The sequence below is a fragment of the Microcebus murinus genome, chromosome 5, assembly GCF_040939455.1.
Source record: "Microcebus murinus isolate Inina chromosome 5, M.murinus_Inina_mat1.0, whole genome shotgun sequence".
Taxonomy (NCBI): Eukaryota; Metazoa; Chordata; class Mammalia; order Primates; family Cheirogaleidae; genus Microcebus; species Microcebus murinus.
In genome coordinates, this window is record NC_134108.1 from 69018282 (window position 1) to 69039071 (window position 20790).

The 20790-nt window shown below is 39.9% G+C and overlaps 1 long non-coding RNA gene and 3 other non-coding genes across 4 annotated transcripts; 3 read left to right on the forward strand and 1 right to left on the reverse strand.

Moving 5' to 3' along the window:
* Nucleotides 1-767: 767 nt before the first annotated feature.
* Nucleotides 768-931, reverse strand: LOC142871145 (U1 spliceosomal RNA). The gene has a single exon (XR_012919420.1). It is a non-coding gene; the product is annotated as a U1 spliceosomal RNA (small nuclear RNA).
* Nucleotides 932-6866: 5935 nt separating this feature from the next.
* On the forward strand, nt 6867-13785 carry LOC105862230 (uncharacterized). The gene is made up of 6 exons (XR_001149961.2): nt 6867-6957; nt 7285-7496; nt 7648-7727; nt 7812-7877; nt 8171-8238; nt 8472-13785. It is a non-coding gene; the product is annotated as an uncharacterized LOC105862230 (long non-coding RNA).
* LOC142871287 (small nucleolar RNA SNORD50) lies at nt 8002-8071 on the forward strand. Its single transcript, XR_012919538.1, has one exon. It is a non-coding gene; the product is annotated as a small nucleolar RNA SNORD50 (small nucleolar RNA).
* Nucleotides 8303-8372, forward strand: LOC142871286 (small nucleolar RNA SNORD50). Its single transcript, XR_012919537.1, has one exon. It is a non-coding gene; the product is annotated as a small nucleolar RNA SNORD50 (small nucleolar RNA).
* Nucleotides 13786-20790: the final 7005 nt, after the last annotated feature.

The window sequence follows — 20790 nt, forward strand, 5'->3', positions numbered from 1 at the left end:
GTATAAATAGAGAAGAGGAGAGAGCTCAGGACAGAGCCCTGGAGCACTCCAAACTTTAGAGTTCCAGTACAGGACAAGGAGCCAGCAAAGGAGACCTCTTGAGGGGATGATTGAAGAATGTGATATCTCAGAAATGAACAATTTCAGGGAGAAATAGGTCAATGGGTTTGAATTCTTCTGAAAGAATTCAAGTAAGTGAACAGAAATGACCACTGGGTTTGGTAAGATGAAGAGGACTGGTGATCCTGTAAACACAGTCTCAGTGGAACAGCGATGATGGAAAGTCTACTCGAAGAGGATTGAGAAGGCAGAAATGGGTCAGTAACTAGAGGGAAATAAGGTCAAAGGACTGTTTTCGTAAGTGAGGAATACTAGAGTATGCTAATATGTTAATGGGAATGCTTTAATAGAGAGAGAAGATTTATGATGCAGGAGAAGAGGCAAAGGGATAAAAAAAAAAAAGGAAAAAAAGAACAAGGCTGATCTACAGAATAATATGCCTTTTGTTAAAACAGGATAGTTAAAATGAAAATTGATGGGATTCCTACTGAAGATCTCCTTTAATGCTATTAGACAGAGAAAGGTCTCCCCAAATTAGAGGTTAAAGCTCTAATCTAAGCTATACAAGCAAACAAAAAATGAGGGCTCATGAGATTGAAAAGATTTAGAATCCTATATAGCGTCGCTCCAAGCCCCTGAACAAAGGGACTATAGCTTTTCTCTGCCCTGAATAGGACATTCAAGAAGACAATTTTTTTTTTTCATTGTAGGGGAAAAGGCAAATGCAGTCCCCCACTAACAAAAACTAGGAAGTCAGGTTTGCCACATTTGGGGAAACCACAGAGATCAGCACACCCAGAGTGCAATGGATAAGCCTTGCCCTGGGAAAACCACCTTAGTGATCATCACATTTCCCCTGCCAAGTAAGTATTAAGAAGACAATTTTGACTGTGAATATGATGAATCAGACAAGGAGGATGGGACCCTCAACATACCCCCCACTTTACTCCCTTAAAAAAAAAAAGATTGGGAATAAAATCAAAGTCTACAGGTTCCCACTGGACCCTATGCCTCTGCCAAGATACAAAGCAAATCCAAACTATTATGAGGTTCTTAGATACCAAATGGCAACAATCCTAGGCTACGAAAAGGGTAAGGGTAAACTAAACGTTGGAGGTCATTGCAATAGCAAATGCAATGACCTATGGCAGACAGACTAACGTGCTTTGAGGAGGACCCTTTGGACCATTTTGGCTACTGATGATCACGGTTCTCACTGCTGAGTGCACCTTAGGTATTGACATTTTGGCTATTTGCAGCATCACTGCCACCTCAGGGTATATGTTCACTGACAAGAAAGGATTTAAACCACAACAGCGGGGTATGTTCACTTCCACCCACTGCCTGAGTTATCCAAACCTCAGCAGATTATTCAACAAAATAGTACCACTTTCCAGGTGAAGAAAATGACATAACCCTGTTGATATAGAACTTGCTGCAAGCAGAAGTGTTATGCATTGCCCTTTTTCATTTTAACAACCCAGTCTGCACTGTAGAAAAGGCTTCAGGACCCCACAGGCTGACAGTAGACACCCAAAGATTGAATACTTAGGTGCCTCTATTGGCTCCTGCAGTACCTGACATCATTGCTGTCACCGAGGCAATGGTGGCCCAGACTGCAGACTGAAACACTATTATTGATCTGGCTAAGGCCTTCTAGATTTTTTTGTGGGATAAATATCAAGAACAATCTGTTTTCACATAGAATGACCTACATATAGTTTTACTGTAGTTCTGCAGGGATATATCAATTTCCCTGCAAAATGCCACCAGTGGGTAAGGCTACATCTGCAACAAGCCCAGTTACCCCAGATGTTTTTGTCATTCACTATGCTGATGACGTTCTCATTGCTGGCCTAATAAACAAGTTGACCAGGCCCTACATACGGTCATAGATAGTTTGATACATGAGGCTGGGCTCTCAACCTGATAAGATCTAGGGATCTGCTCAACAATTGCAGTTCCTAGGAGCCACCTGGCCAGTTATCAGAGGCGTATTCTTGATAAAGTCAAACAAAAATTGCTGTCCTTGGCAGCACCCACAAACAAGAAAGAAGCTCAACAGTGGGACTGTTTGGATATTGAAGACAGTATATACGACACCTAGGTATTTTTTTTTTAGTTCCTTTAATCAAGATTACACAAGCAGCAGCTTCCTTTAAATGGGGTCCCCAATAAAATCAGACTCTAAAGGTTATACAGCATGCAATGACACGGGCTGTACCATTACTGCCACTGGAGCCTGCCAGAACCATAGGTCTCAGCGACTCTCATCCATACAGATTGGGGCCTGTGACAAGGGACTGTTACTTGGATATGTTGACCCCTCAGGTTTTAAATGCGTAAATTACCTGAGGTGGCTGCCAGTTATACCCCCTTCAAACAGCAGCTCTTAGTCTGCTCTGGGCCCTGGTGAAACAATACCTGACCACTGAAGTGCTGTATGTGACCTTAAAACCTAAGCTGTCCGTAACAAAATATAACAAACTCAGCAAAATTCCGTCATTAAATAAAAATGATACGTCCAAGATAGGGCCTGAGTTGGGCCCCAGGGGGTTAACCAATTCCATAAATAAGCAGCCACTTTGCCAAAGGGGACTAATGGCCTGAAGGGGACACTTCCTTCCCTCCCTTAACTAAATGGGGCTTAAGGTTCAAAGATGTTCTGGCGAATGCATGGATTGGTTCACAGATAAGTCTTCGAAACTCAAAGCTAATGGAGTTCAATGGGCTACTGTGGCCATCTGCCCCAAGGATGGCTACCTGCTAATTGGGATCAGACAACACTCTGTGCAACGGGCCAAACTCCATACAGTAATGATGTCTATACACGCTACTCCAACAGCAACCCTCTGCTACATATTTGCAGACTCATGGGGCTTACAAATGAGCTAATCATAGGCTCCAATGACTAGCAGATTAATGATTTGACCATGAAAGACTCTCCTACATGGAAAAAAAAAAATCATAATGGTTTGCAAACTGGAAAGCAAAGATGGAACTTTTATGCTCCCTATTACCCCCAAGCAAATGGGATAATAAAATGATAAAGTGGGTGACTCAATATCTACAAAGACTATCAGGAACCAGGTAATACACTCCACCTAATAAAAGCCATTTGGAATCAAACACTGCCCTGCAGTGGAAGGGAAACATAGCACTATAATGCATTTTGAAAATATTGAGCCTGGGGGCAAGTGGAGGACCAGGCAGTTGCCTGATTAGGCTATGTCTATGAAATCCCAATAGCAGTATACTCAACAATTCTTTATCTTTTTTCCCAGTGGAATGCACTCCCTGGGGGCTGTCCAAGCTGCAGCGACACCACTGGCAGGGTCTCTGATTCAAACCTGAAGGCAATGCTACCTTCAGGTGCCTCCCTTCTTTGGGACTCCATGGGGACAAGCAAAGGGATGACAGAATATTGGGGCAAGATTCCCCTGATTGTGCCTGGAACTCCCAATCATTCAACATAGGTGGACAATATTTTAGGATATGTCAAATTTGTTCCAGATGTGACTTCCCCTTCTCATGTTGGATGATTGGGGCTGAAATGTTTGGGTTAAGCAATGGGGCAGTGGATCCCCATGGAAATTGTAGCCTCAGGACATGGACAGACAGTCTGGGTAGCTGTATTTGGGCAAGCCTCATCCATCATCGGATAAGAGCATCTCTGGCCTCAGGAGGTTTCTGAAGAGGGAGTTGGGGGGGAATATTAAAGAGAGAAACATCTTGAAAGAGTTGTGTGTTGGCTTCACAGTCATTGCCTATGTTCACTGGAAGGCAGTGTTGTCAATAATCAGGCTCTGGACTAATTTCATTTTAGCATTGCCTTTGTTAGTTATTAGTTTATGAGTCAAAAGGAAGATGAAAGGGGTTTTTTTCAAAGAGTGGAATATGTCACATATGTGGTATCTCCCTTACCCTAAGACAGTGGTTCTCAAACTTCTACATGTATATGAATCACCCTACATCCATACTGTCCAATACAGCAGACACTAGCCACATGTGACAACTGAGCACTTGAAATGTAGACAGTCCAAACTGAGATGTGCTGTAAGTATAAAATACACACCAGATTTTGGACTGCATATAAAAAAATGTAAAACATCTCAATAAATTTTATATTGATTATATGTCAAAATGAAAATATTTTGGTTATATTAGGTCAAGTAAAATATACTAGAATTAATTTCATCTGATTCTTTTTACTTGTTAAAAATGTAGGCCACGCACAGTGACTCATGCCTATGATCCCAGCACTTTGGGAGGCTGAGGTGGGCGGACTGCTTGGGGCCAGGAGTTTGAGACCAACCCCAGCAACATAGCAAGATCCCATCCCTACAAAAAACTTAAAAAATTAGCTAGGCTTAGTGATGCATGCCTGTAGTCCTAGCTACTGAGGAGGCTGAGGTGGAAGGATCATTTTTTTTTTTTTTTTTGAGACAGAATCTCACTCTGTTGTCCAGGCTAGAGTGATGTGGCATCAGCCTAGCTCACTGCAACCTCAAATTCCTGGGCTCAAGAGATTCTTCTGCCTCAGCCTCCCGAGTAGCTGGGACTACAGGCGCAAGCCACCACGCCCAGCTAATTTTTTGTTTCTATTTTTTTAGTTGACCGGCTAATTTTTTCTTTTTCAGTAGAGACGGCGTCTTGCTCTTGCTCAAGCTGGTCTCGAACTCCTGAGCTCAAAAGATTCTCCCAGCTCGGCCTAGAGTGCTAGGATTACAGGCGTAAGCCACCATGCCTGGCCATGTACCATGTGATTTTGATGGTCTTCAGCACAGCAGTGATTTAAAGATAACAAAGATAATATTAGTTCTCAATTTTAATTAGTTCTCAAATTTAATTTGTTTCTCATGTTATAATTGCCAACCCATAATAGTCATACCTGTGTTTTTTAGTTAGCAAAACAGACCTCAAAATATAATCACAACACACAATCTTTTTGTGGGGGTAGAGAACAATTAAGCAGTATCACAATTTTAAGTACATATGACTTTTGACTCAGTTCTAGAAATTGATCTTGCAGACATGTTCCCACAAGCTTACTATGATATTAATATAATTCACTTCAGCACTGTTTCAAATAATGATAAATTGGCAATTGATGAAATAAATTATGATACCTTCAGCGGAATACTACGCAGGCTATAAAAAAGAGTAAGGTCATCTACATGTACTGATATGGAAAGGTGTCATGGTATTTATGAGAAGGAAAAGCAAGTTGCATAAGAGCATATAGATCCTATTTGTATATGAAAAACTATATACCTGTATTTGCATAGACAGTTTCAAGAACTATTAATAGTGGTTACTTCTGGAGAGTAAAACTAAGAAGATTCCCAAAGATGGTGAAAGGTACTTTTACTTTGCTTATATCCTTTTGTACTCTTTTAGGTTTTTATCACTATAATATGCAAATTTTATATTGTACACTACAAAATATAAAAAAACGACACAATGCCCAGTCAAATAAATACTTCATCATTTAGGTTCCTGTTAAAGCAATTTGTTTTTCACTATTACCTTTTAATCTGGAGTTTGATCTTCATTCTAATTTTCTAAAAAGCCACCGAGTACATTCATTAATTCTTTCATTCATTTAAGCAATAATTACTAACAACCTGTCAATACTTCATGCAAGGCACTGTTCCAAGCCTTGGAACAGGAACGCACAAAACCAGTGTTCCTCAAACACGTTCTAGTAGAGGAGGACCATAAACCTACACATAAACAATTTTAGTTAATAAGTGCTATGAAATAAGGAAGTCAAGACTTGATTTTTCAAATGCTGAAATGTTAAAATGTCGTGTGTGCACACTCATACATTCACCCGTATATGCAAATTAACGAAAGCATTGCTTTTGAATCTTTTAAGTTTTGCCATCTGGACAAACTATTCAGGGATACTTCTCAAATTACTCTTCCTCCAGTGTTCAGTATAACTAATTTAGTACAAAGAAATTAAAAATAGCAAAGCAATTCAGCTGTGTAACCTTAGGCAAATCCCTTAGCAGCTTCAGGCCTGTTTTCTCCTCTGCGAAATGGAGTGTTTCACCTGTCAGGTTTGCAGTCTTGGGAGCCTGCTACGGGCTGGTTTTAGTGCAAAAGCAGTGCCTGGCGCAAGGGGCGAGAAGTGGGCTGGGCCCCCGTTGGGCCCTGGCGTCCCCCGAGGGCCCGGCTGGGCCGCCCGCCGCGGCTGGGCGACCCTCCGGAGAGGCGCGGTACTCCGGCTGTGCAGCGGGGGGCAAGCGCAGCGCTTTCGGTTTTTTCACCCTAGCATTTCTGCAGCCAATTTCCCTTTCCCGGCGTGCTGCGACTAGTGCTCGCCAGCTCCCTCAGCGGCCGCCGCTGGGCGCCCGGGGCCCGCCAGCCAGCCCGGCTTCCCGAGTCGGTCCTAAGCTGAGGCGGCCCTGCGCGGCAGAACTCAAGTCCGCTCCCGGCCCCAATCCGTCTCGGGCGGACTTGGCTCCGAGCACGCGACGGCCTCATTGCCAACTGCGGCTGTTAGTTTGAAATCTGGCGCCACTCCCGCGCCACGTAGGGCCGGGTCGCTCGCCAGACTCGTAAGCGACGGCTCGCAGTGCGCCTGCGGGCGCGCGCCACACTTGCGGCGCGCGCGCCACGCCCCAGAACCGGCCCACGAAGAAAAGGAGCCGCCGCGCGCGCTCCCGCTCTTTCGTGTCAGGAAAGCGGCCACGCCCCCTCCGCTCCCTCGCCCAATGGATGCGAGAGGGCGGGGCGGCCTCGTTCTGACTCAAGAGAGGCTATATAGGGAGCTGCTGGGGACGCAGCTCGCCCTTTTACGTCGGATTTGTAAGGTGTTAGTGTCCTGTGGGGTGAGCGGGGCGATGAGGGCGCCTATCCAAGCGGAAGCTGGTGGCGCAGGCCGAGGTTGGTAATTTCAGTATTTAATGCGAAGCTATCTTAAGAGATTCGAGCTTAGCGTGCTGTTGAAAACTCGCTCGTGGGAAACGCGCAGCCGGGCCGCCGCGTGTCCTGAGCTTGAGTCGTGGTGCGGCCAGGATCCGAGCTTAGGCGTGAGGAAGCTGCGGACCGGCCTCGTCCTCCGCGCGCGGCGGGCTGCTTGGCTCTGGTGGCGGGCGACGCCGAGCCCGAGCGGCGGCGGAAAACCGCACTCCCGCACTTGGAGCGGAGGGCTGATTTGAGAGCAAGGGCCTTAGTATACTAACATGGCGAATGCTTTTCTTCTGTCGCCAGATTATTTCAAAACGGGCGGCCTCGCCGCTGCAGGAGACTGCTGCCTGGCGAGCTTTGTGTGCAATTCGTACGAACGAAGGGGAGCGGTTTAGTGCTTGAAAAAACCTTCAAGTGCATTCAGTGAGAATGCTTAGTTTTAAACATCGGCGCCCAGCAGGACAATGGCGCTGTCTTTCAGCCGTATGTCGGAGCAGTTATGTGGAGATATTAAGGTAAGAGCTGTTATGGTTAATTTTCAAACTGAGGGAGTGAGCCTGTTGATGTATAGGAATAGAGAATGATGCATCATCCGAGTCACGGCACCAAAAAAAAAAAGACAGAAAAAAAATGATGCGTCATTTTTAATTTGTTTCTTTTTATTAGATGCATGAGAAAGTTCCAAAAACAGCTGGGAGAATATTTAATGGAACATCATTTGGTTAAAACCTGACTATCTTAACCAGGTATGTCTTGCACTTGTACTTACTAATTGAGCATACATTTAGTTCATACGTAGACTGAGTGAACATTTTTTTGTCGTTGCACAGCATTCTGGATGTTGAATAATGAAGCTGTAGATGTCAGGTGTCAGTGCCAAGCAGCTTCCTTTTGAAGTAAGTTGCGTAGTTGTATAAGTTCTGTAGTTCTTCCCTTTTTACTTAACTTTGGTCTCTGGCAAATAATCACTGAAATACAGCTTACTGTATTATATGTGCATATATAAGGCGTGATTGGTCAAATCAATGATGAAACCTATCCCGAAGCTGATTACCTGAAGAAAAGCATATACGGATTCGGCTTCTGAGATAAGACCAATATTCCGAAATGAAATAAATTTGTTGCACGGATTTTATAACAGTTAACATTCACAATAGTTCATGATACTGGCTTTTTTTTCTGCCAACAGTGAGGGTCGCTGTCTGCCCGTTGAAAGAGGCCACCTTGTTGTGAAATCCCTACATTGCAACAATTTCTGTGAGTGGAGTTTTGGTTTTTAATTTTTTGCTTAGCAGTTGAGTGAATATTGTGTCCTTGGTCTTATCTGTGATGATCCTATCCCGAACCTGAATTCCTGTTGAAAAGAACTATACGGATCTGGCTTCTGAGATAGACCACTATAAGGACAGTAGTTTTTTTAAAAAATGCTTTTACATAAGCTATTGTAATGTTGGCAGTCTTTGTAAATCTCATGTTTTTCCTTTTCCTAGGACCAGTACCATGGAGTTTGCTGGTCTTTTATGTGAAAAGCTGGTGATAACAAAGACATCCGGGGAAAGCTCTTCATTTTATGAATATGAAAGGGAAACATACAGTGTTGGATTATTGATTTTTTTTTAATTTTGTAAATTGTGAATTTTTTATGGAAAATTCTTTGCTTTTAGCTAACCAGTCTTATAATTGAATTATTCTAAATGGATATTTCACCATTAGTCACACTTTTGAACTAAAATGTAAAATTATGATTAAAACAGTGAAATTTTGCACTGATGTGTGGAAGAATCCTTATTAGAGTTTTTATGAAGAGATGATGATCGGTTTGGCAGTTGAGGCCCAAAAATAAGGTATAGAATAGAATACCTTGGCTTTGTGCAGGGTACTAAGTATTTCTGTGTTAAGGTAGGTGAGAGCAAAAGGGGGAGGGGCAGGAATTACTGGGAGAAGGAATGCCAGGCATTGAAATAAGTGGTTACTAACCAATTCATGGAATATTTTGTTTTAATGTGATTTTGTAAATCCAGATGCTTAAGCTGAGAAGAGAGGAATGGGATACTAAAGATAATAGAAGAGAGCACTGCCCCAAAATGAGTTTGTGATTAACCAGGGTTTTGAGAGAAGGTCCTAGGTGACACAGTCTAGGTTAAAGCTAGCCAAACATTATTGAAAATAGATTTGGTATAAATAGTAATAGTGTATGATCTACCCTTGGGCCTCTTACATGGTCATTTTCCATAAATACCCGCATGAATAAATTATTACGAAGCCCAGATTCAAGTGTCATTGTTAAAAAAATTTGGCAGGTTATTGCAGTGAATCCTGTTACCATTCCACAATCTTGATTCTTGATTTTGAGTCTCAAGAAATATTTCTTGCAGCTGTATTTAAATGCAAAGTGTAAATATTTGGGGTATCAGGGATAACTAGTTAACTGCATGGCTAAGTATTGTAGGAAAGTGAATCTTGGCAAGTACTTTCCAGGGAATTAAAACAGTAATAGGCCCTGCATGGACTGTTCATTAAGAAGCTTGGGCCCTCTTAGAAGTTAAGACATGAATTTGAGGGACCCAGCCAATCTAAGTAATTTCCCAAGTTAGTTGGGGGCTTTCAATGCCTTAAGTCTTGCTGAAATCTAGAAAGGAAAAGTCATTTAGCATAATGGATTACATATGTAATTCAATATCTTGATGCTGCCAAATGGAGGGAGGGAGCCTGTGTTTTCTTTTATTTGGAGATAAAAATACACATTCATATGAGCATTCAGTAAGATGGTGTGCATAAAATGTGGTAAAAACTGCCTTTGCACCCTTGATCTCTGATGCCCCCTTACCCTGCTATACTAGAAACTGTGACATGCTCTGTAAATTGTGTCTGTTGTCATCTTTCTCCCCCTGCTAGAATTATGCTTGAAATTCTAAATCATAGAATTTAAGTGCCAAGAAGAGCTACGTTTCATTCATTGATATGTCTCAAGTACCTAGAACAGGGCACAGCCATTAATATTGTACATAAATGACTAATTGTTGAGATCCCACACCAAACTTTCAGGGTAAAGTTTCATTACGCTTTTCTCAAGACTGGCAAATGCTTCCAAACAAGGCAAAGTTGAGAAATAGACAACTTGGCTTTGGAGCCCTCTGACCTCTTTCTGCAGTTGCTTCAGTTTTTACTTCCCTTGCTTCTCTGTAGATCTTTTAAAGTCACTATTTCTTAGTTGTTATCCAAATTAGTTCTGTTTATGCACCGTACTATACTAGGTTCTTCCAAGGAGGCCAGAGTTAAAAACACTCTAATCTCTGTGTCAATAGTGGCACAAGATAACGAGAAATCAAAGGCAAGCTATAAAGAGATACGAAACACAAGGGAAAACAAGTGGATTTGAGTTAAGACCAACTCCAATGTGGGGAAGATACAGTTAGGCATAAAACACTCAGCAAGCAGCACTGCCCAAAGCCTGCAAGTGACAAATTCTCTGAATTTGGGGGACAAAAGGCCAAAATGTTGGAAGTTAGAAATGTGACCATTGTGTCATTCATGTCTTAGTTGACTCTGAAGGATCCACTCATGAAAGTGAGAGTTGGCTCGTAAAGGTACAATTTTAGTGGAAATAAGCTTGGAAGCTCAACGCATAATTAGCATTGGTTTCTGTTGCTGATTCAAACTTTTTAATAAACACCTAAATGGTGTTTTTACTCTATTAGCCAGCCACCTAATTTACCAATACTGACTAGGTAATACCTTTTGTTACTAAAACTTGGGCAATAGTAGTTAAAATCGGGAACCTTTAAGTTATAGTTGGATAAGGAATTTACCCTTCATAATATATCTTCAACTTAACAGAATTCAGTAGAGACCTAAAGGTATGTGACTATAATAGACTGGGATATGCTTGGTTCTGACTGGTTTCAAAGAGCAGGCTGGGTGTAGTGGCTATCATGCCTTAAATCTCAGCACTTTGGCAGAGACGGGAGATTGCTTGAGCCCAGGAGTGCCAGACCAGCAGGGTGAATGTAGTGAGATCCCTGTCTCTGCAAAAAACAGCCATGCATGGTGGCATGTGCCTATAGTCCTACCTACTACAGTAGCTGAGGCAGAAGGATTGCTTGAGCCCAGGGGTTCAAGGTTGCAGTGAGCTATGATCACTACATATAGCCAGTGTATGACAACCTGGGTGACAGACTGTCTCAAAAACACAATTTACTGTGAGGCTGAGGCTGGAGGATTGTTTGAGCTCAGGAGTTCAAGACCAGCCTGAGCAAGAGTGAGACCCTGTCTCTACTATAAATAGAAAGAAATTAGCCAAACAACTAAAAATAGAAAAAAAATTAGCTGAGCACGGTGGTGCATGCCTGTAGTCCCAGCTACCTGGGAGGCTGAGACAGTAGGATCACTTGAGCCCAGAAGTTTATGAGGTTGCTGTGAGCTAGGCTGATGCCATGGCACTCTAGCCCAAGCAACAGAGTTAGACTCTGTCTCAAAAAAATAAAAAAAATTTACATGTGTGGCTTTAGTGACTTGTAGCCAATAGGAATTATTTTCCTTCTTTATACCAAGCTTCCAGATAATCTTAAAATATAATAAGCTCAAACCTAGTATCTGATGCTTTCTAAAATTAGTTCTCTTGCCAGAAACCCAATATCCACTGTACTTAACTTCCCAGTCAAGTGCCTTCTGAACTGATTAACACTTCACAATCTTTGCTGTTTGTCCAGTGTATGTGAAAGAGCTTTTAACTGTTCATGGTTTTTATACCAACTCCCCAGTTAGGATTAGAGTGTTTATTTGAACCTCAGCCTACTAGGATAGCCTGCTTAACTTTTGCCACTTCCTCTCTGGGATTGGGACCCTCCTTCCTATCTTCCCAAGCTTGGTTCTGGATCCACATAGTACTTACAGCATAGTGCTTAGATACTGTCTGAGTATTGCTATTGTCTCTAGTCTTGCTTCCCCTCATTGGTCCTACCTATTTGGGTACATACAGAGATCAAGTGAAGCCCAAATTTGTCATGAAGCTTTGAAAATTTTATGGCCCCTCTTGGTTCCTCTCACTGGTCCTACAGAGATCAAATGAAACCCAACTTTGTCATGAAGTTTTGAAAATTTTATGGCCCATCTTGGGGCAAGGGAAGAGGGTACCTTTTCAATATGAAAAAGAGACTCTCATTTGCATGAGTCCTGTCCTCTTACCCTCACTACTAGTCCACTGCTGAGGTCCCAGCATGCCATGTAGCTGAGTTTGTCAGAGTTATAACAGGAAATAATGACCTAATCTCACAGAATCCCAAATCAAGCACAGTATAATCCAACCTATTTGGGAACTTTATCTTGTTAGTTGAGACTACTTAATTATAATTCTTACTCTCTTCAAGAGTAAGGGAATAAAGGAAAAGGTATTTCAGAATATACAAAGTTCATCATTTGGAGAAGATAACACAAATATAAGTGTATCACTTTATTGAGGTCAGGAAACTGACTTGTACTTGCCTCTTTATTGAATGTAATCAATATATAAAAACTTCTACATGTTTAAAGTATTCTATTTGGTAAGTTTCTCAATAGGCGTACACCCATGAAACCATTATCCTAACAAGATAATAACTATATCCATCATTCCCAGAAATCTCCTCTTGTAGGCTTGATTTTGAACACATTAAGTTTGAGAAGGCATGTGATACCCAAATTGAGATTTTGAGTAGGCAGATACAGAAGTCAGGAATTCAGGGGAGATGTCGGAGCTGAAGAAATAAAATTGGGAGTTACCAACTTATGGAGGGTATATTTAAAGCCATAAGATTAGATCACCAAGGAGAGAGAAAAGAGAAGTGGTCTAAGTTGAGCCTTGTTGCTTTCCATTAGTGAAAGTGGGCATCCTTGTCTTGTTCCAGGTCTTAGAGGAAAGGCTTTCAGTTTTTCCCCATTCAGCATAATACTAGCTGTGGGTCTGTCATATATGGCTTTTATCATGTTAAGGTAAATTCCTCTGTACCCAATTTTTTTATAGTTTTTATCATGAAGGGTGTTGGATTTTATTGAGTGCTTTTTCAGCATCAATTGAAATGATCATATGGTCTTTGTCCTTTATTCTGTTGATATTATATATCACATTGATTTGCATATGCTGAACCATCCTTACATCCCTGGGTTGAATCCCACTTGATCATGATGACTTGTGACATCCCAGGATTAGGACATTCCAGGTTTAGTTCAAATCCTGGAGATTATTTTATGCCAAGGGACAAAAATTGGGAAGCAGAAATCCATTGTCAAGTCCAAGTGCCATATTAGCAACAGAAACTAGATAGAAAACCAGGGGTGCCTGGAATATAATGAGCAGAGAAAATCAAGGATGAGAACCAAGCAAATAGTTGCCTTGGATTTAATGCACTTAGAGCATTGGTTAGCATAAAAATTGAAAGAGCTAATGTCTGATGACAACATTTGCAAAATGATCTACAGGAGAGAATGAGATGAGGAATTTAGGAAATGGCAAGGGTTTTCATCAGACACTATAGACTTAGAGAAAATGGAGTTGAACATGGACAAGTTATAGGTTTGCCTAGCATTGCCAAAGTGTCGGCTGAAGCTGAAAATCACCAATTTTAGCAAAGTTAACCTGCATATTTCTTCATTATTCTCCTGTGGTGCTTTGCCACCTGGTAGCAGAAAGCAGATGACTGGATTAATTCAAAATTAGGAAAAAAACTGTCCAGGAGGAGCAGAGCAATGATGGGCCAAGAGTATTGAGAATGCAGGTAAATGTGTTGTTAAAATTATTGTATTGACCTTGTGATCTGAACTGATTAGGAATGAGAAAAAGAAACAAAACAGAGTGGTAGGAAATTGTTCCAAGTAATGATAAAGATCGGATGTGCCATAGACAGGTGTGATGAAAACAAGGTAGAATAGGACCCTGTCTAGTTATACTATATAATGACTGAGAGCATGTTGTATCATGATTAGTGATTTCTCTCCCTCTGGACCTAGAGTATGAGTTCTTTGATAGTATAGACTGTACCCTTTAATGTCTTTAACTCAGTGCCTAGGACAATGTAATGGCATCCATAAAATGTTTGTCTAGTTGAATGGAATTCAGTATGTATTTTTAGGGTGGGCACTGATGGTGTGATTTAAATTCTCCAAAAGAGATATTTAAAAAATGAGAAAAGTTGGAAGCTGTTATGGACTGAATGTCTGTACTCCCCAAAATTCATATGTTGAGTACCACCAAAAAAAACGTAATATAAGCTGAGAATCTCCATCAGTGATGAAACTCACAAGAATTTGAGACAAGGTCTTGCTATGTTGCCCAGGCTGGCCTCAAACTCCTGGGCTCAAGTGATCCTCCTACCTCAGCCTTCCAACTAGTTGGGATAAGAGGCACATACCACTGGGCCTGGCTCCTAAACTATACTTTTGTTTAAAAATAGTTGACTAAATAACTGAAGGCCATACAATCAATAAAAACACATATTGAGCACATCAAAATACAGGCCAAGTAACTTTAGTCAACTATTTTTTTTTACAAAAGTACAGTTGGGGATTGTTGCTAATAGTTGATCAATTTAATTACATCAATGGGAACATGGTCATTAAACACACTAAACTCTGGGGCAGTAGGTGTATTCTTTGGGGGACATCTTAAATCTGACTTTTGAATTTCATCACTGATGGAGATTCTCAGCTTATATTACATTTTTTTTTTCAAAAATGAATGTACAGCTGGGCATGGTGGCTCATGCCTATAATCCTAGGACTTTGGGAGGCTGAGGCAGGAGGATTGTTTGAGGCCAGAAGTTCAAGACCAGCCTGGGCAACATAGTGAGATCCCATCTTTACAAAATAAAAAAAATAGCTGGATGTGGTGGCACATACCTGTAGTCTTCACTACTTGGGAGGCTGAGGCAAGGGGATGGCCTGAGTCCCAGAGTTTGAGGTTGCAGTGAACTATGATGGCACCACTGCACTCTAGCCTGGGCAACAGAGTGAGACCCTGTGTAAAAAAAAAAAAAAAATGTATAAACATTACTCAGAATTTGGCCACATATCCAAAAATATCAGGATAGTTTGAAATTTAAGGATTTGTTTCCATTTATCTGGACATAGCTAACTCTTAAAGGACGTTGTTTGCTTTCAATTCAATCTGTTCCTCTAGAAACTAAGGCACACTGATAGGTTAGGTGTGTGGTGATTCTGAAATATGCTAAGGTTTGCATTCATTTGTTTATTGAGCAAATATGTACTGAATGGCTACCATGTGTAGATAGGCACTAAATATACAGTAGTTAACCAAACAAAAATCTTTTCCCTTATGGAGCTTACATTTTAGGAGAAAAAGAGTACTACATAATAAATCATAAAATATGTTAGAAAATGGGAAGTGATATAAAAAAAAAAGAATACATGATGTTGGCAGTAGTTTGGGGGAGATAATTTTAGTATTGTAATTTTAAATAGGGTTGACAAGATAGATTTTCATGAGAAAGATTAATTAAGCAAAGATTCACAGAGGGTGAGGGATTGAGCTAAACACATACCTGGGAAAAGGCCATTTCTATAGCAGTAGTCCAGACATAGGAGCAAGCATGGTAAGAAAAGAGAGGAGGCAGAGAGTCAATCTCCCCCTCCTCCCATCTTCCCCTCTCCATCTACCCCTCCCCTCCCCAACAATTTGGAGAGTCTCCCACTGTCCAAAGATGGAAAATTTGACTATTATTTAACTATAATAGAGACAAATATATAAAATGTATTGACATCTACAAATTCATAATGATACTTTAAAAAACTGAATTTGACACTGTTAGAGGATGCTAGTAAACCAACTCATCAGTTTCAGAACTGCAAATAAAGGGACTTTCCAACACCAATCATACTAACAGATAATCAAATAGAAGATGAGATAAAGTTTCTCTTAATTGATATATTGCAGTTAACAACTGATAAAAATGGACATAATTAGAATATCACCGTTTGGCAACATCAAATGAATTAATGTATCTAGGCAATGATCATTAATGGCTGTTGACATCCAAAAAACAGAAGCAACCGGATATTATATGCTCCCAAGGGAAGAATTTAACACTGCCTGTGAAGTATTCCTGCCTGAAAACAACAAAAATGGTTATGAATTTGATAAAGCCTCTGGTTATAACTACCAATTTACAGATGACAGAGAAATATGTTAAATTACATCACAGAGGTGCAATCAGCAAAATCCAGACTATGACAAACTCTACAGCACAAATGGCTTCTATAATAAATAAATTGCAAGAAAGAAAACCAACCAAACAAGAGATGAATGGGTAACTTATAAATTGAGAGTCTGAAAAGATACATCAACATTCTCAATGTATCTCATTTGGATTCTGATTCAACGTTATAGCAAATTATGACATTTGTGAGATAGATATGTGAGCACTGGGTATTTCATGTATTAAAGATAATTGAAGCTGTTAGATATGATAATGGTATTGTGTCTGGTTTTTGTTGTTAAACAGTCTGTATCTTTTAGACAAACATACCAAATTATTTATGGATGAAATGATTTGACATCTGAGATTTGCTTCAAAATAATGAAGAAAACATAAGAAGTGGTTGAAGGGTATGGATAAAATAAGATTAGCCTTAAGCTGATAATTGTTGAAGCTGTATGATGGGTTTGTGGGAGTTTATAAAACTCTCGATTTATGTACATATGTTTGAAATATTTACAATAAAAATGTGTTTTTTTAAAATCTGTGAATTCCTTTTTTAAAAGTTGATTTCATTTCTAACAAAATATGTTGTGTCTTCACAATTTTATTTTACTACATTCAGAGTGGTTCTGTAGTAGGACAACAGTGCAGTTTCCTACTGCCACACGCATAGCTCAACTGTCCATATTGATATATAATGTCTTCACAAATCCACAGTGATCTCATATGTTCTCTCTGTGACTAAATTCAGGAATTCAACTCAGCATAGGCTCTAGGGTCACTTTACGTGCATTAAACGAAATAATGCATATAAAATGCTTACTGCAGTGCTTGCTTGTATTAGCTATGATTGCTAATGAAGTTGGATGTTTCTATGCATATCAGGAAACACAATATTGTAAGCCACTACATTTGAGTATAAGTCCCTCAGATCCCTTCAATTAAAAAAGATGTGATCTGGCCAGGCATGATGGCTCGTGTCTGTAATCCTAGCACTTTGGAAGGCTGAGGCGGGAGGATCACTTGAGGTGAGGAGTTCAAGGCTGCAGTGAACTATGATCACACCACTGCACTCCAACCTGGGTGACAAAGCGAGACCCTGTCTCAAAACCAACAAACAAAATGTGATCTGTGGAAACAGCTAAGTAAAATTCCTCAGCAATTTCTTGTGACTTAAAACACATCACTGCATTAGAATAAATTAAATCCCCATACTGTTTCAACTTCTTAGATGTTCTATGACCCATTTGAAGAAAAATCACAATGTTGATTATTTTTTTATTCCATAAGCAATGAATCTGTGTAAAATTTTATTTTCTACTATCTGATATGTAAAGAGCTTAGATGATGTATAAAATTAACTACACAAACTCTTCTGATGCAATTAATAACAGGCTCATTGGACCCTATCTTTTAACACAAATAAGTATTGAAATTGTTTTTCTTCTTCTCGTTGTACCTGCTTTGTCTATGGGAGGAGAACTCAGATACTGTGCGTTTAGATCTACCATCAGATTGGCAGATTATTAGGGCTTACTATTAGAAGTGTGCTGGGTAAATATAAAAATCATGTATATCTTGCTGAAAATGACATTACCCCCCTTGACTCAGGTAGGACAATTTGACCAATAGGATATATGTGGGACGCCTGTATGTTATACCACACATCTAATACTCTGATATTTTTGTTATCAGTTCTGCTCTATGCTATAATATTACTTCATGATCTCCTAAGCCAACAAGATATATACATATATATTCCTCCACATCTTTTCATTGTGAAAATTTCAAACATAATTTAAAAATCTGAAGAATAGTGTATCAGAAAAAAACAAAAGAAAAAAGAAATAACAAAAAGAAGAGTATATCAAATACCTGAAAACATATTTTTCTTCTCCTTTTTCAAATAATGCCTATATTCTTAATACAAGTGATTAAAACTCTGATAGCCACATAATTTTTTAAAATTCATATTAATTGAATATTGAATGGTTTTGCATTTTACAAAAATTAGAGAACACAATATAGTTTTATAGCAGCTTGAAAGAGTTCTACCTGAATTTAGACATTATATTCTTCGTAATATTTGTCATAGAACAGATGATTAAACTTAATAAAACTTTCCAAAACATACCTTTTATATTAAATATATCTTCTGCATATATCTCTAAATAAAATGCCATTTCTATCTTAAGATGCTTTTATCTGAATGTAACATAAACTCAACTCAAAATGGCTGAAATTATATATGCATTCCTTAGCTCTTATACAATGAAGTTCAGAGGTGATACAAATAAACTGATTTAGGAACTCAGTTATTATATTAAGAACCCAGAGTTGGCTCCATTTCTCTACTCCACCACCCTAAGTCTATAAGCTTTGCCCCAAGAATAGCTTCTCTCACCGTCACAAACTGGCAGCCGCAGTTCCAGACGTCATATCCAGACACAACATCATCCAGAGGAAAAGAAGGATTAGCTCTTACTTTTATTTCTTCTTGAAAATAAGGAAATCTCTTCCAGAAATCCCTGCAGACAACGCCTCATCTTTCATTTACCAGGATTAGATCACAATCTATTCTAAACCATTTACTATGAAGGGGAGCATTACTATGACTGACATGGACCAAACATTTGGGGTAGAATGAATGTTGGGGAAATTATGGCTAACACACCATCTTACACACTCTTCTGAGCGTAAGTGACTAAGTGGACGTTTGGGGGTTGTGTCAACAACACACTGCCACTTAGAGATCACTTTCTACAGGAAATATGCTTTAAGTAATGTTTCCAATAAAGATATAGTTATCCTAAGATTGGCATTCTCCATTCTCTGTATTAATAATAATGTCACACATCTGCAAGATGTCTGATTAATCTTCTCAAAAAGAGTTCTCTGGACAAGTCTAACAAAATTCTAGAAAGCTGATTATTGACATGAATAAAAGAATATGTGATTTATCACTTCAGCTTCAGTGAGATCTTGGGGAGGTGAGTTTGTCAAATCCAGTCAGTCCTCAGTATCAGTGGGGGATTGGTTTCAGGACCTCTGCAGATATCAATATCTCAGATGCTGAAATCCCTTATATTAATATAAAATGGTATAGTTAGCTTGGCCAGGTGGTGGATTCCTATATTCCCAGCTACTCAGCAGGCTGAAGTGGGAAGATTCCTACAGCCCAGGAATGCAAGGCCAGCATGGGAAAAAGACCCTTCTCTGAAAGAAAAAAAAAAAGCTATAATGGTGTAGTATTTGCATATAACCTACACACATTCTCCCATATATAGTCATGCATCCCCTAAAACAGGGATATGTTCTGAGAAATGTGTTAGGTGATTTCATCAATGTATAAACATCATAGAATGTACTTATATGAACCTCAAATTACACACTTAGGTTCAGGGCTACAAACCTGTATGGCATGATATTGTACTGAATACTGTAAACAATTGTAACATAATGGTAAGTATTTGTGTATCTAAACATACCTAAACATAGAAAACGTACAGTAATACTGAGGAGGCTGAGGCAAAAGGATCATTTGAGCCCAGGAGTTTGAGGTTGCTGTGAGCCATGATGACGCCACTGAACCCTTGCTCAGGGAACAGAGACCCTGTCAAAAGAAAAGAAAAGAGAAAAGAACAGAAAGAAAAGAGGGAGGGAGGGAGGGAGGGAGGGAGGGAGGGAGGGAAGGAAGGAAGGAAGGAAGGAAGGAAGGAAGGAAGGAAGGAAGGAAGGAAGGAAGGAAGGAAGGAAGGAAGGAAGGAAGGAAGGAAGGAAGGAAGGAAGGAAGGGAAAGAGAAGAAAGAAGGAAGGAATAAAACTAAGAGAAGAAAGAAAGAAAGATGGAAGAAAGGAAGGAAGAAGGAAGGTAAGAAAAATGAAGGAAGGAAAGAAAAGGCACAGTAAAAACAAAGTATTATGATTTTATGGGGCAACTGTGGTGTGTGTGGTCCATCATTGACCAAGAGATCTTTATGCTGTGCATGATTATACTTTAAATCAGTGGTCCCCGGTTCCCTGCTGCAGACATTAGGAATTCACAGCAGGAGGTGAGCAACAGCGAGCAAAGCTTCATCTCTATTTACAGCTGCTCCCTGTCACTTCCATCACCACCTGAGCTCCCTCTTCTGTCAGATCGCAGGGGCATTAGGTTCTCATAGAGGGAAAATGCTACTGTGAGAGACCTAGGTTGAGTGCTCCTTGTAAGAATCTAATGCCTGATGATCTGAGGTGGAGCTGAGGCAGTGATGCTAGGGCTGGGGAGCAGCTGCAAATACAGACTATTATTAACAGAGAGGTGAGACTGCACAATAAATGTAATGCACTTAAATCATCCAAAATCATGCCCCCCACCTTGATCCGTGGAAAACTTGTCTTCCATGAAACTGGTCCCTGAGTCAAAAAGGTTGAGACCGCTGCTTGAAATCACCTCTAGATTACTTATTATACCTAATACAAAGTAAATGCTATGTAATAGTTGTATTTTTAATTGTATGATTTTTATTATTATATTGTTATTTTTACTGGTTTATTTTCTCCTGTATATTTTTGATCTGCAATTGGTTGACTCCATGAATGTGGAACCTGCAGATATGGAGGGTTGATTGTACACATTAAA